Genomic DNA, 24,613 nt, shown 5'->3' on the forward strand with positions numbered 1-24,613 from the left:
GAGAGAAAATGGGGCAGAAAATTTATTCAAACAAATAATAGCTAAAAACTCCCCAAATCTGGGGAAGGAAACAGAAACCCAGATCCAGGAGGCAGAGAGCCAACAAGAAAATCAACCCAGAGAGGTCCACATGAAGACACATAGTAATTAAAATGGCAAAAATTAGTGATAAAGAGAGAATTTTAAAAGCAGAAAGAAGAAGAAGAAGAAGAAGAAGAAGAAGAAGAAGAAGAAGAAGAAGAAGAAGAAAACAGTTACATACAAGGGAAACCCCAAAAAGCTATCTGCTGATTTTTCAGCAGGAACTCTGCAGGCCAGAAGAGAGTGGCATGATATATTCAAAGTGCTGAAGGAAAAAAGCCTGCAACCAAGAATACTCTATCCAGCAAGACCATTCAGAATAGAAGGAGAGATAAAGACTTTCCCAGACAAATAAAAGTTAAAGGAATTCATCACCATAACCAGACTTAGAAGAAATGTTAAAGGGGACTCCATGAGTGAAAAGGAAAGATCATAAATAAGAGTAAGAAAAGTAGGAAGCACAAAGTAGTAAAATTAAATATATCTACAAAAATCAGTCAAGGAATTCACAAAATAAAAGGATATAAAGTATGATACCATATACCTAAAATGTGGGAGGGAAAAGAGTAAAAATTTAGTGCTTTTAGAATGGGTTCAAACTTAAGTGACAATCAACTTAATATAGATAGCTATATGCAGAAGATGTTAAATATAAACCTAATGGTAACCATAAATAAAAACCAGTAATAGATATGCAAAAAATAAAGAGAAAGGAATCCAAGCATATCACTAATGAAAGCCAACAAAGAGAGAAGAGAGCAAAAGAAGAAAGGAACAGAGCAGAACTACAAAACAACCATAAAACAAGTCACAAAATAGCAATAAGCACATATAAGCACATAACTATCCATAACTACTTTGAATGTAAATGGACTAAATGCTCTAATCCAAAGACATAGGGTGACAGGATATATAAAAAAGCAAGACCCATCTACATGCTGCCTACAAGAGACTGATTTCAGACCTAAAGAAGGACACATGCATATTAAAAGTGAAGGGATGGAAAAGCATCTATCAAGCAAATGGGGGTGAAATGAAAGCCGGGGTAACAATACTTTTATCAGACAAAATAGACCTTAAAACAAAGACCATAACAAGGGAAAAGGATACTATACAGTCATAAAGGGAACCATCCAACAAGAAGATACAACAATTGTAAATAACAGGGAGCATCCAAATACATAAAGGAGCTAGCAACAAACATAAAAAGTAATTCATAGTAATACAATAATAGTAAGGGACTTTAACTCCACACTTACCTCATCCAACAAAAAATCAAAAAGAAAACAGTGGCTTTGAATGACACATTGAACCAGATTGATCTAACAGATATATCCAGAACATCCATCCTAAAACAGAAGAATACACATTCTTTTCAAGTGCACATGGAACATTCTCCAAAATAGATCGTATGTTAGGCCACAAAACCAGTTTCCACAAATTCAAAAAGACTGAAGTCATACCATGCATCTTTTCTGACCCCAACACTATGAAACTAAAAATCAACCACAAGAAAAAATCTGGAAAGAACACAAATACATGGAGGTTAAATAACATGCTACTAAACAATGAGTGGGTCCACCAAGAAATCAAAGAGGAAATAAAAAAGTCCATGGAGACAAACAAAAACGAAGACACAACGGTCCAAAATCCATGAGACACAGCAAAAGGGAAGTTTATAGCAATATAGGTCTACCTCAAGAAGCAAGCAAAATCTCAAATAAACAAGCTAATCTTAAACCTAAAGGAACTAGAAAAGAAGAACAAACAAAACCCAAAACCAGTAGAAGGAAGGAAATAATAAAGATTAGAGCAGAAATAAATACTAAAAAAAAAAAGAACACATCAATGACACCAGGAGCTCTTTCTTTGAAAAGACCAACAAAACTGATAAACCTTTAGCCAAACCCATCAAAAAAGAAAAAGGACTCAAACAAAATCAGAAATGAAAGAGGAGAAATAACAACTGACACCACAGAAATACAAAGAATTATAAGAGAATATTATGAAAAAATATATGCCAACAAAGTGAAAAACCTAAGAGAAATGAATAAATTCCTGAAACAGGAAGAAATAGAAATTTTGAACAAACCAATTTCCAGCCATGATTGACTCAGTGGATCAAAAAAATCTCCCAACAAAGTCCAGGATGAGATGGTTTCATAGGTGAATTGTACCAAACATGTAAAGAAGAGTTAAAACCTATTATTCCCAGACTATCCCAAAAAGTGGAGGAGGAATGAAAGCTTCCAAATTCACTTTATGAGGTCAGTACTACCCTGACACCAAAACCAGATAAAAACACTACAAAAAAAGAGAACTATAGGCCAATATCTCTGATGAAAATAGCTGCACTAATCCTCAACAAAATATTAGCAAACCAAATCCAACAATACATTGAAAGAATTCATCACAATCAAGTGAGATTTATTCCCAGGATGCAAGGGTGGTTCAATATTAGCAAATCAATTAACTTACTACATAGCATCAACAAGGGAAAGGATATAAACCATATGATCATTTCAACAGATGCATAAAAAGCATGCAACAAAGTACAACATCCATTCATGATAAAACCCTCAACAAAAGTAGGTATAGAGGAAACATACTTCAACATACTAAAGGCCATATATGAAAAACACACAGCTAACATCATACTCAATGGTGAAAAACTAACAGCTTTCCCCTAAAGTCAGGAATAAGACAAGGATGTCCACTCTCACCATTTTTATTCAGCAACACAGTACTGGAGGTCCTAGCCACAGTAATCAGACAAAAAAAAAAAGGGGAGTAAAAGGCATCCAAATTGGTAAGGAAGAAAAAACTTTCAATATCTGCAGATGACATGATACTATATGTAGATAACTCTAAAGATTCCACCAAAAAAGCATTGAAACTGATAAATTAATTCAGTACAGTTGCAGGATACAAAATCAATATACAGAAATGCATGGATTTCTGTATATTGATTTTGTATCAATCAAGAGAAAGATTAAATACCATATGATTTCACTCATCTATGGAATTTAAGAAACAAACAAATGAACAAAGGAAAAAAGAGACAAACCAAAAAAATATACTTTTAACTCTAGAGAACAACTTGATGGTTACCAGAGGGGAGATGGGTGGGGGATGGATAAAATAGGTGAAGGGGATTAAGAGTAAACTAATCATGATAAGCACTGAGTAATGTACAGAATTGTCAGATCACTATATTGTACACCTGAAACTAATACAACACTGTATGTGAAATATACTGGAATCAAAATTTTAAAAATATCTAGTTCTAATTATAAAATACATTTCTTTAATCATTATTAAGGTAGAACTTTTTTATTTTTGTTAGCCATTTGCATTTATTCTAATATAAACTTTTTCTTTTAATTCATTGCACATTTTTCTAATGGGTGATTAATCTTTATTTTGTTGAATTGTCCCATTCTTCTGTACATTAAAGAAGATAGGCCCTTGCCCATTATTTATTGTTTCTTTTTAAAGAAAATTTTAATTTATACATATATTTTATTTTATGGCTTGGATTTTTTTTTTTTTTTTTTGATTCTTAGAAGAGCCTTCCTTACTCCAAGATGATTTAATCTTAGAAGAGCCTTCCTTACTCCAAGATGATTTAAAAAAATTCAGTTTCATCAAGTGTTTCATGATGGTTTTTATTATATGGAGGTACCATAATTTATTTAAACAGTCTTGTATTATTAGACTTTTATGTTGTTTCCCATTTTCCAAAGGCCACATCCTCCTGTTTTGTCCTGAACTCCCTGAGAAACTGAAGAACAATAAGTGAATGTCTTCTCTATAAAGCCTCTTCACAAATGTATAAACATTTTTCTTCTCTGACTTCTCTAACTTTAACCGTATTTCATTTCATTTTTTATTGCATTTTTGCTACACTACTCTCAAATCTTCCTTGCCATTCACATGTGCATTAAAATGCCAGTGCCCAAACTTGGCCTGATACTTTAAGGGTGTGACCAATTCTAAGTTTAGCAGAGGGATACTTTCCTAGCTCTTGGATGTCACAGACCTATTAATATATTTCACTATCACAGTTAGCTTTATAAAAACAGCCACACTATACTGCTGACTCATTCTCAGCTGGTGGTCCCAGGCTATCAAATTCATAAAACTAGAAAAAAATGTCCAATGTGTTAGATGAAAGAAAAAGAGATTCAAAAGATCCTGGAACTGTGGAACACTGGGCCAAAAGGTGAAACTTATCAGAAAGAAATGAAAAGTCTTGCATTTTATGTAAAAACAAAAAACAAAAAACCGACAAACAAAACAAAAACCTACATAAGTAAAGGATAGGGGTGATTTCACTTAACATGTACACACTGAAACATTTTAGTTTACTGTAAACTTAATATCATCAACAATGCGAAACAGCTGCCAATACATTCAATGCATTTTTGACAGGAAAAAAAAAAATTGATGCCTGACTGTTCACAGCCTCTCCCCTCCCTCTTCAGCCAAGGAAAGTTTTTTTCTTGGCAAGGTCAGTTACTTTTTTAAGTGAGTGGTAGATTGGGTAAGAGGAAAGTTTTGATTGACCTATTGGAAAAGCTGGAGAGTTGCACAAGAAAAAAGGCAGATGCTAAAGATGAGCAGAGACACTCAGAAAGTCAAAAGCCAATAAGCACTGGCTAGTAGAGAGAGTTTGGGAAGTTTGTAAAAGAGAGAAAAGAGAAAGAAATTTGGATTCACTGCTGTGTTATGGCAAGGGAGGCTTTTGAGATGAGGAAAGAGGTTTTAAAGGAAGTGTTGTCATGTGTTATGAATATCATGTCACTCTGTGTTCTAAGAGACTGAAGTAAAATTTAAACATTTTTTTCCAATTATTTTTGGATGTTGGAAATGTGTGTCTTTGGATGGAACTTTGGGCTAAGCCACTGCCACCATATCTCAACTGTATACAGGTTACAAAATCTTTTTTTTTTTTTTTTTTTTTTTTTTTTTTTAAAATTTTTTTTTTTTTTTTTGAGAGAGCGAGAATGAGAGAGAGAGAGAGCATATGAGAGGGAGGAGGGTCAGAGGGAGAAGCAGACTCCCTGCTGAGCAGGAAGCCCGATGCGGGACTCGATCCCGGGACTCCAGGATCATGACCTGAGCCGAAGGCAGTCGCTTAACCAACTGAGCCACCCAGGCGCCCCAGGTTACAAAATCTTATGTTGCATTAACAGAACTATAGTATTTGACCAGAATAAAGATGACAGTCATGTCATTTTGGCAGACATCTGTATTATTATCTTGAGCCCTGGATGTCAAATATTTACAAGGTATATTAGTTTGCTAGGGCTGCCATAACTAACCACTGACTGGGGTGGCTTAAACAACAGAAATTTATTTTCTCACAATTCTGAAGGCTGTAAGTCCAAGATAGGATGTTGACAAGGTGATTTTCCTCGGAGGGCTCTCTCCTTGGTTTGTAGAGGGCCATCTTCTCTCAGTGTCTCCTCATGGTCCTCCCCCTGTGTGTGTCTGTGTGTGTGATAGCTCCTCTTTTATAAGGACAGCAGTCATATTGGATCAAGGCCCACCATAATGACTTTTCAATTTAATTACCTCATTAAAGACCCTGTCTCCCAATCCAGTCAAATTCTGAGATATTGGGGGTCATGATTTCAACAGGGGTACCAATAATCACACCACAACACAAGGCTGCTGACAAATTTAATCTTTATTTTCATTTATAGAACTCTTTGAATTTTATTGCTGGCCTTTCAGGACTCTCACCCAAGTTCTTATAATTGATAAACAACCAGAATAGTTTCAACTTCTTCATTAAATTGTTGTAAAGTAGTGAATTAACCTGGCTGACACTGATGCACATTATTTCTTTTCCACTTTAAAGAATTTAGAATCTGGTAGTTAATAGATATGTGCAAAATGGTATTATATAAGATGGTCCTTCAGAGTTTATATATGTGTGTGTGTGTGTGTGTGTGTGTGTGTACACACACACATATGTATATAAAGAAAAACAATTCCCTTTTCTGCAAAATGAAACAAGTGGATCAGATAATCTGTCAGGTCTCTTCTAGTCCTAAAATCCCACAATTCTGGTTCTAGGACAATAAAAATATAATATGTTGTTAAATATAATTTTTAAATATTTGGGATATATGTTATTTATAATGGGCATACAGGAAAAGTGGATATCAAGTTAGGAATCATGGAGGTTCTTCTTAAAATTTGACTGGGCGATCTAAAACATCTAGGAGGAAAGTCCTTTACGTCTGATTGCTAACTTAGAGTTAGACCTTCAGAATCATAACTCATACTGATGGCAATTCAGGCTCCCAGTTTCACATTGTATAACCAGCATCTTCTTTCATAATGGTATATGCTTCAAAACTGCCTTAGGAGAATTGACCATGTACATTTATGCCCTGCTACAGATTTCATATCTCTTTACAGCTACATGGAAAAATACACTATATTTCCCACTTCCTTTACCTTTATTTTATTTTATAATTTGTTGCAGAAATAATAACATTTAATTAGCATTAACTGATTATCCATGTATTTAGGCAGAGAAGAATAGATAGTAAACTTCTGCAGTACACAGATAAATATCTAAGTTTGACAGTGTTTTACACATTATATTTATTCATATTTCCCAAGCTCATGTGGAAATCTATTCATATACTTTTCAACAAGCCAGGATTACACAGTAGATCTGCCAATCCCTAAAATTAGTTTTTTAAAATACCTTGTATAAGTCAGAAAATGTGGCTCATCTTTTTGAAGGCTGAAGACAGGCTAATATTTTACTTTTACTTAAAAAAAAAGATAAGGGCCAACTGTCAGGCAAAAGTTGTGAAAATGTAGCAGTAATACTTAGAGGTTGCTTTCTGCAGTGAATTAAATTATTATACTTCGAAAGACTTTCATATACTACCCAAGGCTCATTTCTGACATCAAGTTAAAAATCACTTTAACATGAGTAATTTTTAAATGAAGCATTTTCTGAGGGTAGAAAAGAGCCATATTGGATTTTATCTGGTTATTAAATTCAAAAAGTACCTTGTATCAAGAAAGTGGATATTGTGCCCAGCATTATAAACATATTCTATTTAGGAGAATGACATTGTTATTCATATGAAAATATATGTTGGTCTAGATAAAGTTAAACACCTTCAGAGGTCTCAAACATGTGTACATGAAATTACAAAAATTAATTATAGTTCAAGCAAGGACTTGACTACTGTCCTATAAAAAAAAGTGTTTGCGTTACCTACTGCTGCATAACAAACTACCCTAAAATTTAATGGCTTAAAATAAAGCTTGGCAAACTTTTCCTGTAAAGGACCAAATAGTAGATATTTTTAGACTTTGGAGGCCATACAATCTCTGTCACGACTACTCAGGTTTGCAATTTTACCTCAAAAGTAGTCATAACAATTCATAAACAAATGGGTGTGGCTACGTTCCAATAAAACTTTATTTACAAAAAGAGGCAGTGAGCCAGATTTGACCCACAAGCTATAGTTTGTTGATTTAATTAACTTATTTATTTATGCTCCTAATTCTATGGATTGGTATTTTGGGAAGGGCTCTCAGTGGGGAAGACTTGTCTCTGCTCTCCATGGTTGAATGGTTTGATGCCTGTGTTTGTAGGCAGTTGGCAAGTTGGCTGGGGGTGTGCAGAATGGTTCTGAATAATCTCACTCACATGTCTCTCAGTTGACTTAGGCTGCTGGCTGGGTGTTGGTTTGTCTCCACGTGGCCTCTGTAGTAGGCTAGCTCAGGGTTTATCATATGGCAGGTGGATTCCAGGGTGGCAAAAGTAGAAGCTTCAAGACCTTTCTGAGGCCTCAGCTAGTCACATAATGTCAGTTCACCATATTCTGTTGGTCAAAGACCCAAGGCTGGCCCAGATTCAGGTGTGGGGAAATAGACTCCACCTCTCCATGGGATAGGCTGCAATGAATTGTAGCCATTTAAAATTTTGGGACTAAACTCTGTCAAAACAGAGTGCCATCAATTCCTAAGACTTTTATCAGTAATTTTCTTACTCTGAAAAACTTGTCAAAACCTCATGTATTGTGGTCACAATTCTCATTCTATATCACATAGCCATATTCAAGCAAAAAATAAGAATTAATCAAAATTTCCATTCAAAGTGTTACGAAATTTTTGTGAAAAGAAAGAAGGTATGAAAGTAAAAAACCTTTTAAAGTCTCAGAATGGAATGATCTCATTTTTATTTTTAATAGGGTTCTTGGTCAAGAAGGTCATTTGAGGAGAGATAGTGAGGGAGAATGTAGAAGGTAGTAAACAAGGATGGCTGGAATTTTGACCCTTGGAGGTGAAGAGATTATTGCTTTTGGAGTGACCTCTTTTGTTTTAGGATATTCCGCTCTATGAGTCTTTAGTTACATTTGATTACAGTGGTGTCTGCCAAGCTTCTCCTCTGTAAAATTATACTTTTTCACTTTCTAACTAATAAATATTTTGTTGAGTTTCTTTATGCCAGTCTTCATCAGATTTTACCCATTAGTTGTTTTTTTTCTTAAGATTTTATTTATTTATTTTAGAGAGAAAGAGAGTGTGTGTGGGAGCAAGGGGAGGAACAGAGAAGGAGTAACGGGGGGGGAGAAGAAAGAGGGAGGGAGATAACCTCCAGCAGACTATGCACTGAGCGCAGAGCCTGATGTGGGACTCGATCCCAGGACCCTGAGATCATGACCTGAGCCAAAACCAAAAGTCAGATGCTTAACTGACTGAGCCACCTAGGTGTCCCAGATTTTACCCATTAGTTTTAACATTTGTTGATTTTTTGTTGTTGAACTTATTAGTATTATGATGCTATTAAATCAAGTTTTTCTAAAATTCCATCATTCCCTCTATATTTACTAATTATAAGGACAATCCTCCTCTCTATATGTATTTATTTATTTATATTAATATGAGTTCATGAATTACTATTTTACTCAATTTTATAATCCATATTATTGTTACTTATTTTGATGAGCAAACTGTTCCAGAGTTGGCCAGTGGGAGCTTCTGGAAGCTGGCTTTTGTGTTCTTCTAACACCTTCATCATTCTTTGAACACTTCCTTACTTTCTGACACCGCAAGATGTTCCAGGCTCATCCTGTATTTTCCGTGCCTCAACTCGGCCTTGTTTCTTCTAATGAAGAATGGAATTTAGAAACCAAGTTCTGGATGCTAAATGTGCTCATTGCTATCAGGATATTGTTATTTTCAGGCTCTCACAGAGTGCACAGCTAGGGAATATATGTACATACATATATATGTATACATACATTAACAACAATATGTATATATCTATCCATCCACCTATTGAAATTCATGAGTTTACCAATATTGTCAATCCAAAAAGTGTTCATTCTAGTTTTCTAATTTGTACTTAACTTCTCCACCAGTGACAATCCCAGCAACCATTATCCTCAATATACTTATATATTTGTTCAATATGCCTGTATATAACGAGTTTCCCATTGTTGCTGCCACCTCTGCATGTGACCACTCCTCATTACATTCATGCTGACACCTTATTTCAGGCTGCCACTGCCACCTCCTCACTTGGATGCCCTCCTTATGATGCTCAGCCTCCAACACTATCTGCCATCCCACCACAATCACTGCCCTAAGCTGCTGACACAGACTTTTGGATTAAATCTTGAAGAAAGGAAATAATGAGCACATTTTCTTGACTTTTTCCTCTCTGTTATATGAATCAGGACCTATTAATACATATTTGTGTAACTGTAATACAGAGCTTCAAAAACAGTTTTTGCTATTAATTAATTTGCTATTAATAACTAAGAATTATCCCAACATATATATTGCCAGGAACATAGTTGTTACCTTATTGCTGACATTAATTTACATCATTTTTTTTTTTTTTTTACCAGTTCTGATGTTTGGATGGATGCTAAGGTGTTTAGACTTACAGATAAAATTATCTGCTATTGTAAGTAATCTTCATATTTCCTTTCTCCTTGTACTAGACATGTTAATCAATAGCTCTTGCCATGCCCACAGCCCTCCTGAAAAAGCAGCCTACTAAACAGTTCAACATCACATTAATACAATCCTTATAGGAGCCAATGCTGATTAGCCAATGCTGACCCAAAAGCCATCAACCTATGATCTGACTAGAATAGGGTTCTGCCTATAAGAGATGCCATTGGTTCCCTGCCTATATCCCCTCCACACTTCCTGGTCCACTTAATGCTGACAGCATCCAGCTATAAGCACCTGCCACTTTCTACCTAAGGGAAATAGGGCAGGTTGCATGTACATGGAAGTCAATGTCCCTTGAATTGGCCCTCAGCAAATGACAGACAGGAGTTGGAGGACAAATATCCAACTTCTTTGCCTCCAAATTAGGATAAGTCTGAGAAATATTCTATACTGTCTCCCAGAGTTCTCCCATGGGACTGAAATCCAGTCGTCCACAGCAGTAACCCACTCAATAATGAATCCTTTATTGGCTTCCTTCCCTTCCTTATCCCAATTCCCTTTTCCTATAAAAGTGCTTCCAGGAACCACCTCCCAAGTTAACTATTAGCTCTCAAATCCTTGCCTCTAAGTCAGCTTCTGTGGGAACCCAACCCAAAAACTACTCAAATGCCATAATAGTGATTAATAGAGCCAAATACACATGTCCTTTCTCAGGTATTTAAATTGGAAGTATATGTATACATATATATGTATGTATATGTTTATATATAACTGTTTTTAGTTGGACAGAAGGAAAGAGATGTGTAGACACTATCTGAACCACATAAATGGTGGAGCACTAGAGAGAAGATATAAAAACCCCTGCGTCACCCTTTGGATCCAGAACCACCCCTCAATTCTAATCTGGATTAGACTGTGTTTTATTACAGCTCCTCTTGGATTGCCATGAGATTCTGTCACTCTATAAATTTATATGTGCTCTAAGAATAATGAACACTCACTCCCATCTCCATATACCTGAGTTTATACTGAGAACTTCTGTTTCTTGAAACTAAACTACAACATGGGAGCCATCGACTTTGATTTATATTTTACTTCTTGTATTGGAACTAAAATAAAGTCCTGTATACAGTAGGGACTCAGTTACTTTTGTCTAATGAACAAATGAGAAGAGTATTTAAAACGTATATATGGATGGATGTCCATAGGTTCAGAACTACTTTCTAAATCTTAGCTATGAAAAGTAACAAAAATTCTTTCTCTTTTCTTTTTCCCCTGGGGCAAACACTTGAACAAATTTTCATGGAAGGAACAATTCTTGCTTTTGTATGCTCGGCATCTCCTTCTGCTTGGTAACTGTCCCCCCTTCTCCACACTCCCCTTCCCCCACGATATACACATTTCCTTTAGTCAACTACCTGTCCCTCAATTCATGAGGTTCTGTCCCTTCCTGGGTGGCTCAGTCGGTTAAGCGTCTGCCTTTGGCTCAGTTCATGATCCCAGGGTCCTGGGATCGAGTCCCACATGGGGCTCCCTGCTCGGTGGAGAGCCTGCTTCTCCCTCTCCCTCCGCCCCTCCACCCTGCTTGTGCTCTCTCCCTTGTGCTCTCTGTCTCTCTCTCTCTCTCTCTCAAATAAATAAATAAAATCTTAAAAAAAAAAAAGAAGGTGTATACTCTGAAACTGGTCATTCATAATCCCCTATATTCCAGAGGAGCTGTGTATGACTTAAGCCAAATCAAACTCACACCCCATTCCCATCAATCCACAAGAAGGGAAGTCCATCTTCAGTATAAGTGGTTGAAATACATAGGGAAATGCAGCCTAAGGTGGGGCTTGGGGGACTGAGGGAGGAAGGGAGAGCGAGAGGGAGGGAGAGATAGGGATAGAGAGAAAGATCTAGGAATATTTTCTGAGTCTCCAGAGTCTTAAAGTCAGCTTCACCTTGTATTTCTCTAAGAGCTAATAAATTTCCTTTTACCTTTTTAGTTAGTTAGAGATTGGCTTTTATCACTTGCAACCAAATAAAAGACTATATATATATAAAAGTTGGAAAACTAACTCTCGAACTCTGATAGAAATACATTTCAAAGTTTAAATTCCTCCCCCATAAGCACTCTACCTGCACATCAGTCCTTAGAACATGAGAGAGCATCAACAGAAGGCCATGAGTCTCTGTCTCCCATTACATTGTGTGCTGAATGCCTGGGAGCCTACAGCAGGGGCCGTTGTGTACCAGGGGATTCTTAGAAATTAGGGTGTATCCAATGGAAGAGGATCTTAGAAAGAAAAGAGAAGATTCTGGGTTTTTTCCAGACAGATTTTTTTATAAAGTTGACACACAATGTTACCTACATTTCAGGTGTACAACACAGGGATTAACAAGTTTATACATTATGCTATGCTTACTGCAAGTATAGCTACTATCTGTCACCATACAACACAATACCACACTATTACAATACCATTGACTATATTCCTTATGCTGTACCTTTTATTCTTGTGGCTTATTAATTTCATAACTAGAAGCCTGTATTTCCACTCCCCTTCACTCATTTTGCCCATAGCATAATACTTTCTTGGTCCATCCACGTTGTCGTAAATGGCAAGATCTCATTCTTTTTTATGGCTGAATAATTCAAAAAGGGAAGATTATGGGGGGAATGCTAATACTTATGTTGGGAAGGGGTTAAAATGAGTGGGAAGCTATTTTTTTCTAATAGGAGGGGGCTTAGAGACATTTAACCAAGTATGAAAGATGATTTGTCTCAAAGCCTTTAATAAACGTATTTATGAGTAAATCAAAACAATCTAAGTATCTTCTGGCCCATTCCACTTGGAGGTCTCAAAAGGAACTACAGCTGGGGTGCCTGGGTGGCTCAGTCGTTAGGCGTCTGCCTTTGACTCAGGTCATGGTCCCAGGGTCCTGGGATCAAGCCCCACATCGGGCTCCCTGCTCGGCTGGAAGCCTGCTTCTCCCTCTCCCACTCCCCCTGCTTGTGTTCCCTCTCTCGCTATGTCTCTATCTGTCAAATAAATAGATAAAATCTTTAAAAAAAAAAAAAAAAAAGGAACTACAGTTAATCTGAAACTGAGACTGTGTCCCTCAAAGCTGGTCTTCTTTTAATACCACGTATCAGTATAAAGTCCCCATCACTTATGCAATTTATATGTAAGCCAGAAACCTGAGGATTATCATTAATAACTTTTCCTTCACTTCCCCCTGTGTATTTAATCATCAGGTTGTATTTATTTTACCTTCCAAATGTGTCTTGAATCTCTCTGCTTATTCCCTACTTTGCTGCCACTTCCTCTGTGCAAGTTATCAGCATACTAGACTACTATTCTAACCTACGAATTGGTCTTCCCTGTTTGTGCTCTTGCTCAAAAGTATACTGCATATCTGGTGATTTCTGTCCAGAAAATGTCCACCTTCCTCACGGTAATTACACCCTAAATTTCACTTAGGAAACCACCCCTCCCCCAAGTGATTTGGGATTACTTCCATCTCCAGCTCCAGAGATATGGATGCCCTAACTGGCATACTTTTCCCGAGCCACAGAGATTGTTTTAGGGAAGGGCATTTAATCCATACCTAAACCACTTAAAATACTGCATTCCCCTAGTCAAAGGAATTAGTACAACATGGGCATGTGATTTATGCAAATCCAGTCAGCAGCACTGACTGGTTCGTGTGACCATGATGGTACCAGAGTAAAGACGGAGCCAGCACAAGGGTGAGAGCAGAATCAAGGGATTCCAGAGAGCCAGAGCAGGAGCATGAAGACATCAACTGCCTATGCACAAAACTGTGCTTGCGGGGCGGCTGGGTGGCTAGGTCAGTTGAGCGGCCCACCCTTGGTTTTGGCTCAGGTCATGATCTCATGGGTCATGGCATCAAGCCCTGCAACAGGCTCTGCACTCCATGGGGAGTTGGCCTGGGGATTCTCTCCCTCTACCCCTCCCCCCACTCATGTGTACACTCTCTCTCTCTCTCTGTCTCAAGTGAATAAATAAATCTTAAAAAAAAAAAACTGTGCTTGGGTGAGGTCTGAACTCTGAATTTCATCATTATGTAAGTCAATGACTTTTTTTTTTTTTTGGCTTAAGGCAAGTTAGACTGGGTTTTCCATTACTTGCAGCTGAAAGATTCTTGCTAATATCCACCCAAGCGAATGTACCATTGCACGCAGAATAAAAGCAAAAGGCCATAACACAACTTGATGCACATTTGCATTTGCTCCCTGGGTTCAAGCCACAAAGGCTGACCTTTAACCTCTTTTCATGCCAGTCCCTCTTCCTGAAACCCTATTCACCTCCATATACCCAATATTATGCTTCTTATCCTACTTATCCTTTAATTCTCAGCTCAAAATGCCTTTCATGAGTCCTCAAACATACCAGATCTTCATTATTTACTTTCCAAGCACAATATGGATTCAGCTTTGCTACTCATAAGCATAGAAATTTTACCTTTATTTATGAGATTCTTTCTTCAAAATCTGTCTCTCACATAACTATAAGCTACATGGGACAAACTCTTTTTGCTTACTAATAAATTTCCTGACACATAGTAAGTGCTTTGTTATTTCTTTTGTTGAATAAATTAATGAATTAATGAAATCAACAGGAGGGGTGCCTCCGTTGGCTCAGTTGGTTAAACATCTGACTCTTGGTTTCAGCTCAGGTCATGATCTCAGGGTCATGAGATGGAGCCTGGCGTCAGGCTCCACACTCAGCAGCGAGTCTGCTTGAGATTCTCTCCCCCTCCCTCTCCCTCTGTCCCTAACCCCCTTCTCTCAAATAAATAAATAAATCTTTAAAAAAAGAAGTCAACAGGAGGAACACATTCTCTTTGTATAATAAGTTTCAGTTAACATCACACTTTATCAAATAACAACTTGAATTGCATTTGAAAAGAAGCATAAAATTATAGTATCACCGGTTCACTTACAAAATAAAAATGGGTTAGTAAAATGTATTAAATTTTTTAAAGACATGATGGGAGAAATTTTCCTGGTTATATCCAAGCAATTTATAAAAATGAAATTTTAAAAACATATATCAGAAACACATACTATTTTATCTAGAGGATAAACTAAATAGCTGAGTTAGTATCTTTGTAGGGTAAAAGGTTGAAGGATAAATTGGTTTTAATGTCACTCAACCAAAGGGGGCAGAATATGACCAATATATTGATTTAGACGTAGATGGAATAATTTGGGAAAAAACATGATTTCTGGCAAAGTTCCTCCTCTAGCTTAAAGCTGCAACAACAACAACAACAACAAAAAACTGATAAATGTTCACAATTCCATTTCAATGCTGGATCAAATCTCAACACACAGACTTTCTCTCAGCTATTGGAAAAAGAGTTTAGATGATTTTGTTATACTACAAATTGCAAAGTACTTCTTCATGGTAAAAAGACAATTTTAGATTAATTTTAACTTTAAGAGGTCATATTTCTGCATCAGTTTTTCTTTTCTGGTGTCCCAGCCTCACACCAGAGAAATAACAGTTGTGTATGGGAAGGATAAGCTGATAATATTGCTGCTCTGATGAGAGTTTCACAATATAACAAAATGTACTGTATATTTAGTGAAACAATACTTTGTTTTTGTTTTCAATAATGATTGAATGAAAATATACCATGAATCAATTTGGATTTTGAATGAGCTATGATTCCATAATTAAGAACACTTAAAAAAGTAAGATCATAATGCTTATATCTCTAAATTTGTTTTTTCTTCAACCTGAAATGCCTTCCCTTTCCATTTCTGCCTAATCCAAATTCTCCTTGGTTTTTAACAATACACTGAAGTCATATCTTAAAACCTGATTATTCTAGGTTTTTAAAAATATTTTTAGACTAGTTGCTTATGGTGTGGGATCAGTTGCTCCCAATTGTCAACCCAAGGACTATACTATGTACATCTGACACAATGTGTCAAAATCACGTAGAAAACATTTTATTTTATTTTATTTTTTTAAAAGATTTTATTTATTTATTTGACAGAGAGAGATAGTGAGAGAGGGAACACAAGCAGGGGGAGTGGGAGAGGGAGAAGCAGGCCTCCTGCTGAGCAGGGAGCCCGATGCGGGGCTCGATCCCAGGACCCTGGGATCATGACCTGAGCCGAAGGCAGATGCCTAATGACTGAGCCACCCAGGCACCCCACGTAGAAAACATTTTCAAATACATCTTCCAAACTGCTCCCCACTCCTCTTCTCCCAACTCTAAGATTTTGACTCAGTAAGTCAGAGAACCTAAGGAATCTGAAAATTTAAAGAAGCTTCTCCTTATAGTCATGTTCATAGTAGCATTACTCACAGTAGCTAAAAGGTGGAAGCAACCCAAGTATCCATTCAAGATAAATGGATAAACAAAATGTGGTATTACATACAATGGAATATTGTTGAACCTTAAAAAGTTAGGAAATTCTAATATATGCTACCACATGGATGAATCTGAGAAGATTATGCTAAGAAAACAAACCAGTCGCAAAAGGATAAACACTGCATGATTCCCCTTGTATGAGGTACTTAGTTAAATCCATAAAGAGAGAAAGTAGAGTGGTTGTAGCCAGATGCTAAGAGGAGAGGAGAATGGAGACTTATTGTTTAATGGGTACAGTTTTTACCCATGAAGATGAGAAAGGTTTTGGAGATGGATGGTGATAATGGTTGTATAACAGTGTGGATGATTTAATACCACAGAACTGTACACTTAAAATAGTTAAGATGATAAATTTTATATTATGTGTATTTTACCACAATTTAAAAAATGGTTAAAATGGTAAATTTTATGTTATTTATAGTTAACCACAAATGAAAAATAGTAATTCTTTAGATGTGAGAAATAATTCTCAGTCATTTGTGTTGGTTTTCCATTCTTCCTTATCACAATATTTTATTCATATATTTCTTTATAAATATTTACTGAGTATCTGCCACGTACTAGGCATCATTCTAGATGCTGGAGATATAGCCATGACTCAAGCAGACAAGGTCCCTGCTCTCAAACAGCCATAATTCCTTTAATGTAAAAATTAGGTGGTGTAGCATGAGAGACAAAACCCAATTTCACAGTGGCTTTAACACTCAAGATGTTATTCCCTCATATAAAATGTCTATTTGACAGGGACCAGGTTCCTTCTAGTTTTCTTCTTTATCAACACTAGGGTATGATCGTATAGGTATGGTCCATGGTGGTTGCTGGATAGCTGGTCATTGTATCTGCATTCTTACAAGCAAGAAGGAGAAAATCAAACCCAAAGGGCATTACCCTTACATCTAGGTATAGATAAGTTTCCTTGGATGTGTTTCCTCAACCACATTCTCAGAAAGTGACATGTCATTGACAATTACTTAGTCATAATGGACATGCCTAGCTGCAATGAAAGCTGGGAAATGCACTTGATTCAGCCCTGTGATTACATAAATTTCAAGGGTTCTTTTATTGAAAAAGAGTAGTATGGATACTAGAGAACTATCAGACTCTGCCACAATTATTTTCCCAGCAGATCTTGAATCCTTTGAAGGCTGAGAGGTCTCTCAAAGTACAGAATTAGTAAGAAGAGACCAACGAGCAAAGTAAAGAGAACATTTGGGATGATATCCATCTGAGGGTTTCATCCCTTTTACATGCCACTTCCTATTGATAAGGATTGCCTTAGAGCAGTGGTCAGCAAATATTTTCTGTAGAGGATGGGAGAGTAAGTATTTTAGGCTTTGCAGGCAACAGACTCTCTCTATTTACCACACAACTCTGTTGGATTGCATGAAAATACCCAAAGAAAATATGTAAATGAGTGAGTGTGGCTGTTTCCAATAGAACTTTATTTACAAAAATACATGGTAGGCAGAGTTTGGCCCACAGGCCATAGATTGCTGACCATTGCCTCATCTCAAAATATAAGCCCTTAAGAGATTTTAGTATATTACCCATATATTTTGTCACCTTCATGGGTTAGTAATCAAAACCAAATGTGTGACTCAGATCTGTCAGGAATGTGAATTTTGTTCATACCATCAGGTTAGCCACTGAAACAAGCAGAGGTAATAGTTAAGCATTAGGAGAATTTAGAATGGATAGTAAAGGATGTGTTGTGGAGGAAGGCCAATTGTGGCAAATATTTTTTCCCATTCTTTGAGTTGCCTTTTCACTTTCTTGATAATTTCCTATGAGGCATAAAAGTTTCTAATTTTGATGAACTCCAATTTTTCCTTTTTGCTTTGGTTGCTCATGCTTTTTGGTGTCATATCTAAGAAACCATTGTCTGAGCCAATGTCACAAATACTTATACCTATGTTTTCTTCTAAGAATTTTATGTCTAAACTTTTACATTTAGGTCTTTGGTCTATTTTGAGTTAATTTTTGTGTATAGTATGCGGTAGGAGTACAACTTCATTCTCTTGCATGTGGATACCTAGTTCTCTAAGTACCATTTCTTGAAGAGACTGTTCATACCCCATTGAATTGTGCTGCATTCTTGTTAAAAATCAGTTGTCCAAGAATGTATGGGTTTATTTCTAAATTAAGTCTTTATGCCAGTCCATACTTATTTTTATTAATGAATAACATGTTCTTTTATTCATGTAATCATTTACCAAATATTTTCTAAGCATACATGTCAAGCATTTTATAGTGTTTAGAGGGGAAAGGAAAATATTGTCATTTAGATTAGATCTAGGTATAGATAAGTTTCCTTGGATGTGTTTCCTCAAATATAGCTATCTGGGAATAGTTCCTTTTGATCTGCAGACCTATGAAGTAAAGAGACAAAAATCTCTCTCTCACATATTCCCAATGTACAATGATGGGACAGGCACAAAGTAACTGTGATAGACACTGCCATTGACAAAGGGGAAACACTGAAGAACACAAAAGTCACTGGTCTGTAGCAATACTAAAATCCAGCTGGACATATATTGTCAGTTCTTTGATCAGAGGATCAGTCCTACTGTCTGGAAATGATTCACTATTGCTCTTGGCTCTACCCTCTGTATTTTTGACCTTCTGATTTTCCATGGAGAATAGTCCACATTTGCAGCTGAGCAATCTTCTCAGTCTGCTTTGCCCATGGAAATTTGGAGGTCCAAAGATCTCTCTTCATTTTGTATTATCTCTATATCTTTTGGTCCAAGTTGATTTATCTTCAAAATATTTGTGGATTTTTTATGAATCAATTTATAGTCCACTCCACTAAACAAAATCTATACCCAAAGGTCTCTGAGATAAGCCCTTCTCTTATGTTGGTCTTCCTAGTAAGCTTCTGAGGGATAACACCTTTAAGATTCATAGAAGTCCTTTTTAGAGACACCTTTAAGAAGAAGCCAGGTAGCACCTTCAATATTCTTCCCGGAAATCTCCTTAGCTAGATTACCCAGCTCATTAGGTATATTTTCTATTTTCTACTTTATCACAGGTTACAGTGTTAAAAAACATTTTGTCACTACATAATGAGGATCCTCTTTCTCCAATTTCCAGTAAGATTTTCCTTATTTTTCTTTAAGCCCTCTCTGAGAGTCCTCTTGAAGGCCATTCGACTCCTCCACCAGTCTCGTCAGGGCCCATTCACATTTCATCTACTGTCCCAAAGTCCCACATTTTCAGGGTTTCGTTACGGCAATACCCTAACTCCTAGGTACTAAAACCTCTTCCAGTTGCTATGACTGCAATATAAATTACCCCAAAACTTGGTGTTTATTATGCTTGTGGATTCTGTGGGTCAGGAACTTTTGGGGAGTAATTTTTGTCTGCTTCATAATATTTATGAGATTTGAAGGTTGAGGACTGGAATCATCTGAAGTCTCACCACTCACATGCCTGGCGGTTGATATATATAAACCATTCCCTAGGGACCTCAGTCCCTCTCTATGTAGTCTCTTTGAATGGGCTAATTTCAGTTTTCTCATAGCATGGTGGCTGGCTTCTAAGGGAGAGGGGAATCTTGAAAAAGAGAGAGCTAGATGATAGCTGAATTGCTTTTCATGACCTAAACCTGGAAGTTACCCAGTGTTATTTCTGCCTTATTCTATTAGTTAAAATACTCACAAGATCCCCTCAAGTTCAAAGACTCCACTTCTTGATAGAGTAGTGGCAATTTGAGAAGAAATATGAAAAGTATATGGGACCAGAAATAATGCCGTGGCCATTTTGGAAAACAGGAGAAACTTAGAAAGGTACTCTTTGAATAAATCTCCTACATAAGAATTCTATCTCAGGCTCTGCTTCGAGGGAGCTCGACTACATTAGTTTCAAGGGCTGGTATCACAAAGTACCAAGGAACTGGGGGAACAGAAATGAGATAAATTTATTGTTTCACAGTTCTGGAGGCTAGAAATTCAAGATCAAGGTATTGATAGGGTTGGCTCCTTCTTAGGGCTGTGAGGAAGAATGCCCATGCCTTTCCCCTAGCTTCTGGTGGTTTGCTGGCAATCTTTATAGTGTTCCTTGGCTTGTAGATGCAACCACTTAAATCTCTGCCTTTATCTCCACGTGTGCTTGCCTCTGTGTCCAAATTTCCTCTTTTTATAAAGACACCAGTATTGGATTGGGGTCCACTCTAAAGATGTCATCTTACTAATTATATCTGCAATGACCCTATTTGCAAATAAGGTCACATTCTGAGGTTCTAGGGTTAGAACTTCAATATATGAATTAACTGAACAATTAAACCCATGAGACTGATTTAAGACATAAGAGTACGTATGTCACAGTATTTATTATAAAGAATACCTGAAATAATGCATAGGAAGTTCCTGGCATTGATTAAATTATTAATAAATGTTAGTCAACATCATTATTTATCTTTGGATCCAGAGAGGCTAGCACAGAGCCTATCACCTAGTAAGCAAATAGTAAACATCTTTGGGTTTTGTCTGTTGGGCATTCCATCTTTTTCTGGTAAGAACACCTTCAAACAATTCCCTTGACAGTCTTGGTGAGGCAATCATTCAAAATGTCCTGCCCTCCCTTGAACAAGAAGTGAGTGGTTGGATAACCCAAGAATGCCATTCAGACTCTCTCCCAAACATTAAATCTCAAGTAGGACAACAAAGGGATAGAAAATACCTATGATCACTTATCCTAACAATACTGTCACAAAAAGGACTGACCATTAGTTCCTGTCCCTTGGGTACTTACAGCTATTGTGATTCCTATTCTTTTTACACCCTGGTGCTTAGTTTTTCTTTTAACTCTTTGTGCTACTCCACATTCTTGAGCACATTTTTTGTTTTTGCTTAAGATAGCTAGAGTTTCTTTTGTTTATGGAGTAATTGAAATAGAGATTGATTCCTGAAAGCACCTCTTACAACTGACATTTGGAATGACAATGTGCAGTTGGAAGGGTCATGGTGAGGCAGGACTCAGTGCAGATTTCCCCTTCTCTGGCTGGGAAGATGGCTAGCTTCATGAGCACATTTTATCTGGAGACTCAGGCAATGTGTCTACCCAGGCTGAAGATTTAGGAGAGTCAGTAGAAAAATGTCATCTGGTTAGATCAGTTTGGATATTTTTTCAGCCTGGGATGAGTTACTATAAGTAAGAGACTACTGGCTCATCAGAAAGCAGAGAGAACAGAAACTGTTAAGGAAAGCCCCTTATATCTATGGCCTGTGATCAAAGAGAGTTAGTATCCAGATAATCTTGAGCTTTGCTCATTTGGCAAAGCTGAATTCTCTTCCCCAAGATAAAGTTAGTGGAAGCAAAGTCCAGGATACTGAAAACTTAAAAGGAAATAACAAGGGACTCAAGAAAAGCACTACTAAGCACCTTTTCCTGGGTCTTCATTGCCTGATAAAGTCTCCATTTAGCCACACTTTGGAACCCAACCACTGACATACATGGGATGAGGGAGCACAGATTGGTTCTGTCTTTTCTAACTCAAGCGACTGCTTGTTATTGCCGCCAGGAAATGTCCAAACGGAGGCATTATAGGTAAGGACTAGAGATAAGGGCATAGATCTAAGGCCTGTTGCTATGAGAGAGGCCATTCTCTCTGTTGGATATAGATGGAGAGCCTACTAGATTTCTAAATAAATTGTATTCCTGGAAAAAATGATGACCAACCTAAGGCAGTCTCCAGGCCCCTGAACTCTTCTCTATAACCCCCACAGATGAGTTCTCCCCATTGTCCTTCTCAGTTGTGACCACAGTGGACACTGCACATGTCTCCACTACCAGAAGAGAAAGGCAGAGTTAGCCACTTTGGCTACCCACAGATTTCACTCCATCACTGAAGCAGGGAGAGTTTTTATTCCTGGAAAGAAGGATGTGATCAACGCTGTTAGACAGCAACCATTCTAAGCTGATTCTTCTTCCCTTTTCTACATGGGGCTATTTTTTTTTTTTTTTTTAATTAAGGTATATCCTGACCTCTTTGCACCATTGTAGCTTAGGTTAAATTTGTCATTTGGCAAAGTTGCCAACATGCAGGAGATATTCTGGACCAACCCAAGATTAATGAACAGCATTAGTAAGGGTTCTACAGAGAAACAGAACCAGTAGGATATATAGAGATATATAGAAAGAGATTTATTATGAGGCACTAGCTTATGTGACTATGGAGGCTGAGAAATCCCATGATCTGCTGTCTGCAAACTGGAGGCCCGGGAAAGCCAGTGGTGTAGTTCTAGCCCAAATTCAAAGGTCTGAGAACAGAGGAGTCAAGGGTATAAGTCCCAATCCAAGTCCAAAGGCCCAAGAATCAAGAGCACTGATGTCCAAGAACAGGAGACGATGGATGTCTCAGCTCAAGCAGAGAAAGCAAATTCACTCTTCCTCAGCCTTTTTATTTTATTCAAGCCCTCAATGTATTAGCTGATGCCCACGTGCATTGGTAAGGGAGATCTTCTTTACTCAGTCTACTGATTCAAATGTTAATCTCTTCCAGAAACACACTAACAGACACATCTAGAAATAAGGTTTTACCAGCTATCCAGGGATTCCTCAGCCCAGTCCAGTTGACACATAAAATTAACCATCAAATGCACCTTGCTGAGAGCCCCTAGAGCTGGGTGCAATAAGTGGCATAGAGTTAGGGAAGGGAGTTTTGGGGTATACATGGAAGAGTTGCACTATCATGAGTGGGAACACTTATGTTGTTGTATGATGAGAGGAAGAGTGTGTGTTTGTGGATATTGAACTATCAGGAAGAGTACAGCAGAAAACTATTGTTTTTGCCTGCCCAGCATCCCAATTTTCCTTCATAAAATATTTCTTCCCCCAGGCTTGAGCCAAACAGCTCTAAAAGGGCTGAACCTATACTTCTCAATTCAGCTGGCATGTAACCCAGATCTGATGTGTTAATTTATTCCATCTCTCTGGCTCAATGAATGATTTAGGAAAGTTTATGCGATCCAAGTCAGATCAATAGAGTCAGCCACAGATTTTGATGGAATCATTGGGAAAGAGACACATTCTCTACACAGGGACTGCTTGGCTGATAGAAGGTAAATTTGCAGCTCTCAGGAAACAGCATGCCTCCTTTGTGCGGAGAAGGATACTTGAGCCCAGGAAAGCAGAGTGAGAAAAAGCTAAGTCTCCTTTGCTTAGCCATTTTGAGGAGGTGGGGTGGACATATGTCTGGAGGCCAGCACTTTACGAACATTCTTCCTGTGTTAGGGAGTTTCCTTCCTCTCCAAGTTAAAAGTCAGAAATCGTGCTTCCCTAGGTTCCCCTGTAGCTGGGCACAAGCATGTGACCCAGGCCCCACCAGACACTCTTGTGAAACCCTCTGAGAAGAGACTAATGTGAGGAAGAAATGCCATGTGGAATCCATTTTTGCCAATGAGAGGGACAGCGTTGCCACTTGGCCTTCAGAGGCAAAGCTGGTGAGTTTCTGGTAACAGAGCTGGCCACAGCACTTGCCTCAGTGCTAGGAGGGGTTGTGGGGGCAGTAGCTGTGTCCCAGGCCAGCTCTGATGCCTCTTGGCAATTCTGTGACCTACCAAATATCCTTTGATAAAATTTTTTTTTGACTTAACCAATCAATTAGATTTGTCACCTCCAACTAAAAAATCCTGATAATTATATAACAATCAATAAAAATCTGTTTATAGAGATGGATAAATGAATGGCAATTCTGGGAGGTAGGCATTATTACTCCTATTGCACAGATGAAAAATAGCCCTATGAGTATTAAGTGCATCCTGCCCAAGGTCATACAGCCAGTAAATCCTGAAGCAGAGATTTTCATTCTAGTCTCTCTCTTTTTTTAATCTCCAAAGTTCACCTTTTTTTTAGTGTGGCATTTGAAACATGCTTTCAGAAATCATCTTGTGATGGAGAATAGATTGGCTTGCTCAGAATTCATCCCAATCTCCTTCTACTATGCCTTCCCATACTACAGAGGCTGGAAAGCTAAAGGCCTTCATCCTGATGGTGCAAATCAGGTACACAAAGTTTGGGGCCAACAACTGAGTCTGCAACTTTCTGATTCCTGAACTGGCAAAAGTAGTGAGATCTTGAAGCTGGCAGGTGGAACATGGGCTTCTTGATTACCCAGCTTCCTGAATGTTGAAGAGATAGTTTTCTAGACAGGTTAGCTCTGTGGTAGTCTTCTGAAAGT

The 24,613-nt window shown here is 37.6% G+C and overlaps 1 protein-coding gene across 6 annotated transcripts in view; it reads right to left on the bottom strand.

Moving 5' to 3' along the window:
* Nucleotides 1–24,613, bottom strand: part of ZNF280D (zinc finger protein 280D) — a 305,658-nt gene that overhangs the window by 198,567 nt on the left and 82,478 nt on the right. The gene's annotated exons all lie outside the window — the stretch shown is intronic.

Source organism: Phoca vitulina, unplaced genomic scaffold (genome assembly GCF_004348235.1).
Source record: "Phoca vitulina isolate PV1807 unplaced genomic scaffold, GSC_HSeal_1.0 scaffold20, whole genome shotgun sequence".
Classification (NCBI taxonomy): domain Eukaryota; kingdom Metazoa; phylum Chordata; class Mammalia; order Carnivora; family Phocidae; genus Phoca; species Phoca vitulina.